At 30.6% G+C, this 8,521-nt stretch overlaps 1 protein-coding gene across 2 annotated transcripts in view; it reads left to right on the top strand.

Annotated features, from left to right (window-relative positions):
• Positions 1-8,521, top strand: part of LOC106690952 (uncharacterized) — a 101,041-nt gene that overhangs the window by 72,240 nt on the left and 20,280 nt on the right. The window contains exon 1 of one of the 2 annotated variants that reach the window (XM_014436560.3): positions 3,373-3,532. The exons of the other annotated variant lie outside the window; for it this stretch is intronic. The gene's annotated coding sequence lies outside the window, so the exon portion shown is untranslated. Of the gene's footprint in view, positions 1-3,372; positions 3,533-8,521 lie in introns of those variants that run through there. 2 annotated transcript variants of the gene reach the window in all.

Below are 8,521 nucleotides of genomic sequence, written 5' to 3' on the forward strand. Positions count from 1 at the left end.
TTTTCGATTAAAAAATTATTTATGATTTATTGCGTCCTGTAACTCCCCATCTATTAATTCTCTTTGGTGATTTTAATATCAATATCATCGTATGTTATTTTTTGACATCACTTGAAATATTTTTGTAGACCTAAATTAAACATTTTACTTGCTCTTTTTACAGGATTAGAAGTTGTTTCTTACAGCATCTGTGAGCTTGATGCTATATCAGAAAGCATCGATGCATGATATGCCACAGAACGATTATTTATCGTATTTCCCCCGATTATAATAGGCTTATGCCTTGTAGGACATGGGTTTGCATTTTATATTCGGTTCATAACCTCTAGAACTCGGTTTGGTTATTTCTAGGATGTCTTATATGTGTACGTGTGTACGTATTTTTTGTATTTTCGCGCTCCATTTGGGTATAGGCACATCCCGCGTCCCCTTTTCAAATAAATAAGCTTAAATTCGGTATTTAGCCTCTTATATCCAATATACCATTTATACAATACCAGTTGATCCAAATAATATCAAAAATCAAGTTAACGAAGATTGTTAAGTGTATTTGACTCCTAATTATTTTGTTTTTAAAAATATCTGTTACGTTTTACACTTCAAACAAATTCATGAACTTTTTAAAGGTATATTCATGTTCTTACCACTTAATAAGATTTATAATTTTATTCCTTATACGTATATACAAATGACGTGGTGTTTATTTCTCTTTCTTAGACACTTCGTTTGTTTTAGTTAGTTTCTATTATTATTCGCTTATTTATTTTTTTACAACTTTAATGCTACTATTGTATTAAATGAAGAATATAGCTGTGATGTAAGAATTGTCTTTTCATTTGAAGGATATAAAATATTTTAATATATACCTCTTAAATGGAACAGTATAGGGGAGAAAACATGAAAACAATAAGAATCACATTAAAACAAATATAACCAGCTTAGACAGAAGAAACTTGTCTACGAATTATATTCACTATAACGTTATCAGGAAAGAGAGAAAAATCTTAAGCAGAATTATAGTTTAGTATTATTATAATCTATAGCAGAAAAATAAAAGCTGTATTATTCCGTAGCTAGAGCATTGATGTATTGTAATTGAATGAACTTTGCAGGCTGCCTAGGCACAGGACAATCACCTATAGATTCCATCTCTACTAATGAAGGGAGTACTTCACAGCTGATCCTCTATTTTCTTCTTCTTTGAAAAGAATCCTATTATGGATCAAGTAGAATGGCTTTTTACGCTCTCTATTACGCAAAGAAATAACTTAGCTAAATTTTTTAAAAATGGAAATCCCAATTAGCCTTTAGTTCCCTACCATAGTCAAAAACTCATTTGCTGCAAACCGTGCTACTATCGTCAACTACATGAGCATATTTTTGTGTTTAAGATGATGTGTAATGTTGCGTTATGTTTGAGCAATATAGCTTTACTTATTCAATGCTTGGCGGAACACTGAACATGCAAGAGCGTTAAAATATCAATATTTTTTTTTCCAAGTTCTCCCTTAAATTTTTCAAAGTAAAATGAATTAAGGTTCCCTGACTCAGAAACGAGGATTGCTATTTTGTATTAAACACCTAATTCGAAGAATCTATCTTTATTTAAAACTAAAGACACCTCAGTGGCGTAGCGTAGTGGAAGCGGAATTTTTAGGGGCGGAAAAATTTAACAATAAGTAATAATAATATTTTGTAAAAATTCAAAATATTTCATTTAATGACTCTTTCTATTTATAACCTGTACAATACACGATAAATATGATTTTTCTCGTCAAAAAGTTCTTCAGATTTACTGTTTATTTTAATATTTAAAATTATAATACCTAATTAAAGAGAAGGTAAAATGTTCCTTATTATTATCATTATTATTTCTTGTTACTACATGATTAAGTGTCCTGACTGAAAATGAGGATCTCAAAACAAGGAAATAATTCCCTACGAAGGTATGTTCTTAGGGGCGCTTAATTAAGGAAATTAAACATCTAAATATTTCCTTCGTTATGAATTATTTAGGTTGTAATAAGTAAATTAATAGGTGTCATAACTATTTTAACAAGGAAATGTAAATATCAAATGTTGTTTAATGTTATTATCTTGGGCATTAGGAAAATTTTGGCATCTGTCTTCCGCAGCAGTGTCGAACGACACTAGATATTGTCAGTTATCTTTCTTCTTAAAGAATTAAGGTCATTGAAAGGGAGTTCTTGTTTAATGTCAACCAAAACAAAATATGGTGTTAGGTCTGGAGAGCATGACAATAACACTGGATATGTCGTACGGCCTCTGCTGCTGTGGAAGAAAGATTTAATGCCCAACTTAATGCCGTAATCACATTTAATATGAATCCTAATGGTTACATTTTATTAATAAAGTAATTGCAACACGTATAAATTTATCTGCTATAATCTAAATAATCCATATAACAGAAAATATTTGGACGCGATATTGTTAATGACCATTTCATTCTTAGGAAATTTTTTTTCTTGATTTGAGATCATTTATTCATATTTTCAGTTCGGACATAATCATTGAATATCCTGTATATTATTCCTTTTTTGTTAGTTATGAAGGTGTAACCCCTAGACAAATTAGAAATGTTCGTCCATACTCTTCCACAGTTCGGCCTTCTCTGACGTGCCAAAGTCTTGGAGAAAGAAAAGATATTTCTGAAAGAAGGCTTAGTTAGTAAAACACAGATAGTCTGATTATGTTCATCTTGTCTATTCTTTTGTTTGTATATATTTTAAGAGAATTTTTTTTATTTTATTTTATTATTATTTTTTATTTTTTTATTTTAGTATGTATGAGATCACTTATCAATATTACCTATTGCCCACAACTGTGTGGCAGATTGTAATATCTATCAATAAATAAATCTATCTATCAAAAAAAAAAATATATATATGAAAAAATATAAGTATTAGTGTAATTAACACGTTGTTTCTATACTTGTACTATGAACTATCGTTCTCATTAAGATGATTTCGAATGTTTGAGCTTATTATGTATTACATTCTATTCTGCTTAATAAATAGTTTCATAATTTCAAAAAAAAAAAGTTAGTAAAACGATAAACAGAATATAAAAAAAAATATTTTTGTCGATGTCTGCATAAATCGTAGCATAAAGAGTAACTCCACTTTCAACGTTTTCTCAATGACACACTTACAGACTGACGTTAACTAGTCTCCGATATATTTTGCGACGCATGAAAAATATCAACCGATTGCCGATCGGGAGGGTAAAAAAATGTATATGGAGCAATAAGTGACGAGGGATGGATAAAAAATGAAATGAGCTGGCTTTTTTCCCATTTAATGTCAGAGTCCACTTTCACCAGCTCGCTAACCCGTTATTAAGACAGAGGCTGGAGGGGAGGGAACGAGAGAGGGCCAGTCTGCAGCGGCCTTCCACTAGTGCAGTGGTCCTCTGTTCCCTCCGGAGGTAGGGATGTCCTTCTCGTCCGGGGTGGGGGCCGCCGGAGCCCGCAGATGGTCGGCGGGATTTGAGCAGCAACGTTCTCGCTCAGGTGAGTCTTTGCTTTATTATATACGTAGTTGAGTGAGTGAGCGGGATACTAATGATTAGCGAACAGTTATCATCAAATCTATTTAAGATTCAACTTGTAATGATACTTTCGTGAAAGGATCTTGAGGACTGTCTGAAGAAACGAAGAACTCCGAGTTGTGCTTTAATATTCGATTCTTTTCAAAATATATATACACCGATCTCATTGAAACCAATTGTATTCAGATTCCTCAACATTTGGACAACTAAATCAAAATTTTATGTTCCGTGTGTTTAAAATTGATAGTTAATAGTTTTGTGCTGCATGAAAAAAAAAATCGGATCAAATTAATGACTGTGGATATAGAAAACATCGTTTCGTTCTCATAGACGAGAACGAAATATAAAAGTGGTATTTATATTTACATTTAATCAGATCTAATAACCTCGAAGTACCTACATGTTTGTTCGTCCATATCATACACCTTCAAATCTCACTCACTTAAATTTTATTGTTTTTCATTTCTCTTTTAGTAAGCATTCATTTTCAAAACCATCGATTAATCCTCCTTCAATACGTTGATCAATATTATTTTTTTTATTGAAAATTTCTCAATGGATATTCACCTGATTCTGATCAATAAAGAAAAAAAATATGTTATATATAGTTTCAGAGTAATTGAAATAATTACTTGAAATCCCCCACTAACCACATGATTTGCATTTAACTAACATATCAAAACCAAAGTATGTATGCAGCTCTAAATCTATTTTTATTGTCTCAACCTCTTGCTATATAATGAATTGAACAGGATTTTTATTCTCGTAATTCATTACAATCTTATCGATTCTGTATTAAATGTAACATATCCTGATAGCTTTATCCCAAATGGCTTATGGTAATTCACTAGGCCAGAAAATAATTAACCTGAAAATTATTTTGTTATTTGTCAAAGTTGAACTTATTTTGTCATACTACTATTGAATTAAGTTTAAACTGATGTTTGGGTAATCATTTTTTATTCAATTTTTTTTCTAAACTTAGTTAGAAGTGGAATGAATCAAAATTAGTCTAAATTTCTAATAACTCACTGAGAATTTAAAAAAAAAAAATGTTTTTTCCTCTCTAGTTTGGGACCAGATAATTTTATTGATCGTTTTATATTCTATGTTTCACTGTTCACTAAACCGGTATGTAGGGATGTTCGTTTACGTGTTTATTTTGTGAAGCGATTATACTTTAATAGTAATTGAAGCAATATATATTGTGTTTTTATAATATTAAAAACTCTCTTAAGACAGCTGGTAGATCCGCGAGCAAAAGCCCGAAGAACCACTTTCTCTCGCGTTCTGAAGGACACTCGCTCCAATCTCTTTTACTTTTCATCTTGTTTGTTTTTTCACCTAATAATTTAAGTATGGAAATTAGAGAGCCAATAACTCGTAAACTTTGATGTTTAAGTTATAGGCGATGTGTGGAAGCTGCTACCATATTCCCATAAACGGAACCTGTCTCAACGTTTTAGAGAAAGTTAACACGAAATAGGCCAGTTGTATTTTTATTACCTGGTGCTAATCGAACTTTCTAATATTAAAAACTGGCTTGAGATCTGTAATTCTTCTACGTCTATATGAAAACGAGTCAATCTTAAACAAATTGAAATTACTACAATAAATTAAGAGTGTTAATTAATGTATCTATATCTCTAAGGCGAAGGTTTTTTTTGACAAATTTAAATTCTTTAACAAAATCTTTTAAGTTTTATTAAAATTTAATTTTTCGTCTGTCAAATAATTGTCATAAATTCATATTTTCGAAATAATAGTTTACCAATATTGAATTTGGATCAAATATTTTTCAAAGTATTTTAAGTTAAATAATAAAAACCACGGTGACGACGTGTCCAGCCATAACTATATTTATTTATTGTCTAATATCTTCGACTCCTAATGTACATTCCAACCACTATGGACCAAACTATAATGTTCGAAAAAAAAAAAAATTATTTATAGTAATTTTCCAATTAATAAATATTGAAACGTTTCATCGGTCATGAACATAGTATGTAAAAAGAAAAACATCTTAATGTTTGAGATTGAAAATCACACAATATAATATATTGTTAACCATTGTCTATTTTTTATTTGTAAAATTATCTAGTTAACAAGAGATGATTTTTTCTTTCAGATTTAATAGAGATATTTAGTAATGACATGTATGTGTGATTACGTTTGTGTATGTGCGCTTTTGTGTGTAGGTACGTTAATTTAAATAGATACACAGCGATTTTTTTTTGCGTAAATTAGTTGTTAATATAGAGTTTTATTTCAAATATTCAAACATAGATTTGACTGAAATCTTTTGTTAACGTCAGAACAGTGGATTTGTGTATATTCATTAATTGATATATAATTATTTTTTATGTACTAACTAAAACATAATACAGTACAATTAAAATAAGTATAATATTTAGTATATTATTTTTCAAGTATTCAATGCTGTTTTTCTAAGCTCACAAAGAAGACTGAAAATGATTTTGTTTTTTTACATGTAAAATTCTAGAAACCGTTTTCATTTTATGTGAGTATCATAAAAAGTCTCAATTTTATGTAACGTTTAATATTAACCATCGTGAAGAGTTAGGAAACGAGTGGTAACCAGTTAACCTTCAGTTGATATGTTTCTTCCGTCTCCTGACCCCAGATTTTTTCTGTTGATTTTTATTCTTTTTTTTTTTCGAATGTTAAAGATTTATTCAAAAGGTTACAAGGGGAGAATGTATGTGTTATCGTTCCACTGGCTTTATGAAGGTCAAATAATTTTCACCTTTTTTTTTTTCAACTCAGAAAACTTTAGCAGAACGTTCATAGAAACAGCATGATAAAGAATAGCATATTATTATAAAGAAAATATTAGTTTATTGAATATTTTAATTATGATGCCGATATGGATTTTTCTTTTGTTAATTCATCCCTGAATCATCATTAAAAAATATTTGTGTGTATTTTGATCAGCATTTTTCCAGTTCTATGGATACGTTTCGTTTTCTGTGGCATTAGTTTCTGATTTATTGTTTATTTTTTGGTATATTTAGAACATTATCTTCAATAAGTTCAATTACTGAACAAAAATATCACGTCACTTGTGGTTTTACCCTAAAATTATGTCACAGTTCTTTAGCAGATTAACATATATTTATTTACATATAAGTTAGACATGATGTACTGATCACAAATGTAAACTAGTAAATACCTTTTTATTTCAATTCCAGAGAATATCAATTTCAATAGGCCATTTCAGGTTCAGTTAATCATAATTATTTATATGATTATAGCATTTATTGTTTCAAATGTATTGTTTGTTACTAGTTGATTAGTTTTGTTTCAAATTGAAGAGACTAAATACTTAGCTAAATTTCTCGGAGACAATACTGACTTATTACGTTGCATGGATAGAAAATTATGCAGACGTCTTGGCCTCAAATAGTTCGGTCGTATGAGCTAATGAACAATTTGTTCAATTACCTGTTCAACGAAACTGGCTCTTTACTCCAATTAAGTGATAAATAATTAGTATAAGGAGTTTCTGGCCTATATATTTTTCTAATTACGGTTACAAGGTTTAACGAATGCCAATAGTGTGAGTAATGTGTCAATATCTCGCCAAGGTACATAAAGTTCAATGACTTCGGTTTACCTAAATTTGATTGAAGACATGAAGACTGATCGTACATATTGTTTGGAAATGAGTCGAAATGATTTACTCGTACAAACCTCATGGGAGAGAACGAAAATGGTAAAGACCGGATGAAAGATGTTCATCACGCCGTTTCCCATTGAGTGAGGCTATTGAGGGAGGCTCGTTGATGGTGTGGGATGGCATTTGTACTGAGGAACTTACAGAATTACACATTGCTGATAGAAGCACTATAAATGGTCTTAGATATCCTAGAAGACATCCTTCCAGAATTTGTAAATTTGAACCATTTATTGGGAATGATGTCCATATACTCCATAAAGATTGCGATGCCTCGCACTGTTCAAATAACGTCTATGTACTTAGAATAAGCTGAAATTATAGTTAAGTTTTCATTAAGAAATCCAGACCTTAGTCTAATAGAGCATGCATAAGACATGATACGAAGACGAGTAAGAAACATTCATGAGAACCAGGAACGCCGTTATGCTTCTGTAGGGGAAGGTCCCCACTAATTTGAAGACCCGGTAGGACATTTAAGAACCTACTTCAAACGTGGAAGTTGTAGTAAAACATTATTCAGACAGGTTATTTATACTCAAATAGCTTATTAACACCATTTAGCGAGGTCAGTCTTCCAAAAGTATTGAGGAAAACAGTGAATTTCTGAAGAAAAAAAAATCCCCAGACCACCAGAATGTTGGGAAATCCGGTCAAAATGTTTGGGAAATTTTAGATTTTACTTTTCCCCTTCCAATAAATTGTAGCCTCGCTCCTAGGGGGGACTCTCCAATAACTCAGGGTATCCTTAAAAGAAGATTGGGATGGCATATCTTAACGTATTTAATTCGTTATTATAATGAAGTTATTGGAGACAGAAGCGGAATCACTCAGAGTTGGGCAAAGCTGCAATCACTTTCCAATTACTGTAATTTTAAACTAGGAAATAAAATTACAATTTCAACTATTTGATGAGACATTGTAATTGTAATAATGTTCAGAAATTAAAATTACTAGTTGAACCAAAGTAATCGAAATTAAATTGGACTATAAGTAGTAGTTGCGATTACTTTTTCCCATACACCGGAATCACTGAATGCTATTAGAGAACTACTTTTACACATCAAATTTTGTTTTCTTTTTATCTTTTCATTATTTCCTTTTATAATTCTACTTTATGTTGATTCCCTTGGTTTATAATCTTTGCTTATGATAATCCCAAACACTACTAATTACTGATTTTTATTTATTATTTTTTGTGGATTGCATTCTTTCGATAAATGTATATTCATACGTGGCTTCGATTAGAAAAGA

Source organism: Halyomorpha halys, unplaced genomic scaffold (genome assembly GCF_000696795.3).
Source record: "Halyomorpha halys isolate HHAL.00 unplaced genomic scaffold, Hhal_1.1 Scaffold1988.1, whole genome shotgun sequence".
Lineage (NCBI taxonomy): Eukaryota > Metazoa > Arthropoda > Insecta > Hemiptera > Pentatomidae > Halyomorpha > Halyomorpha halys.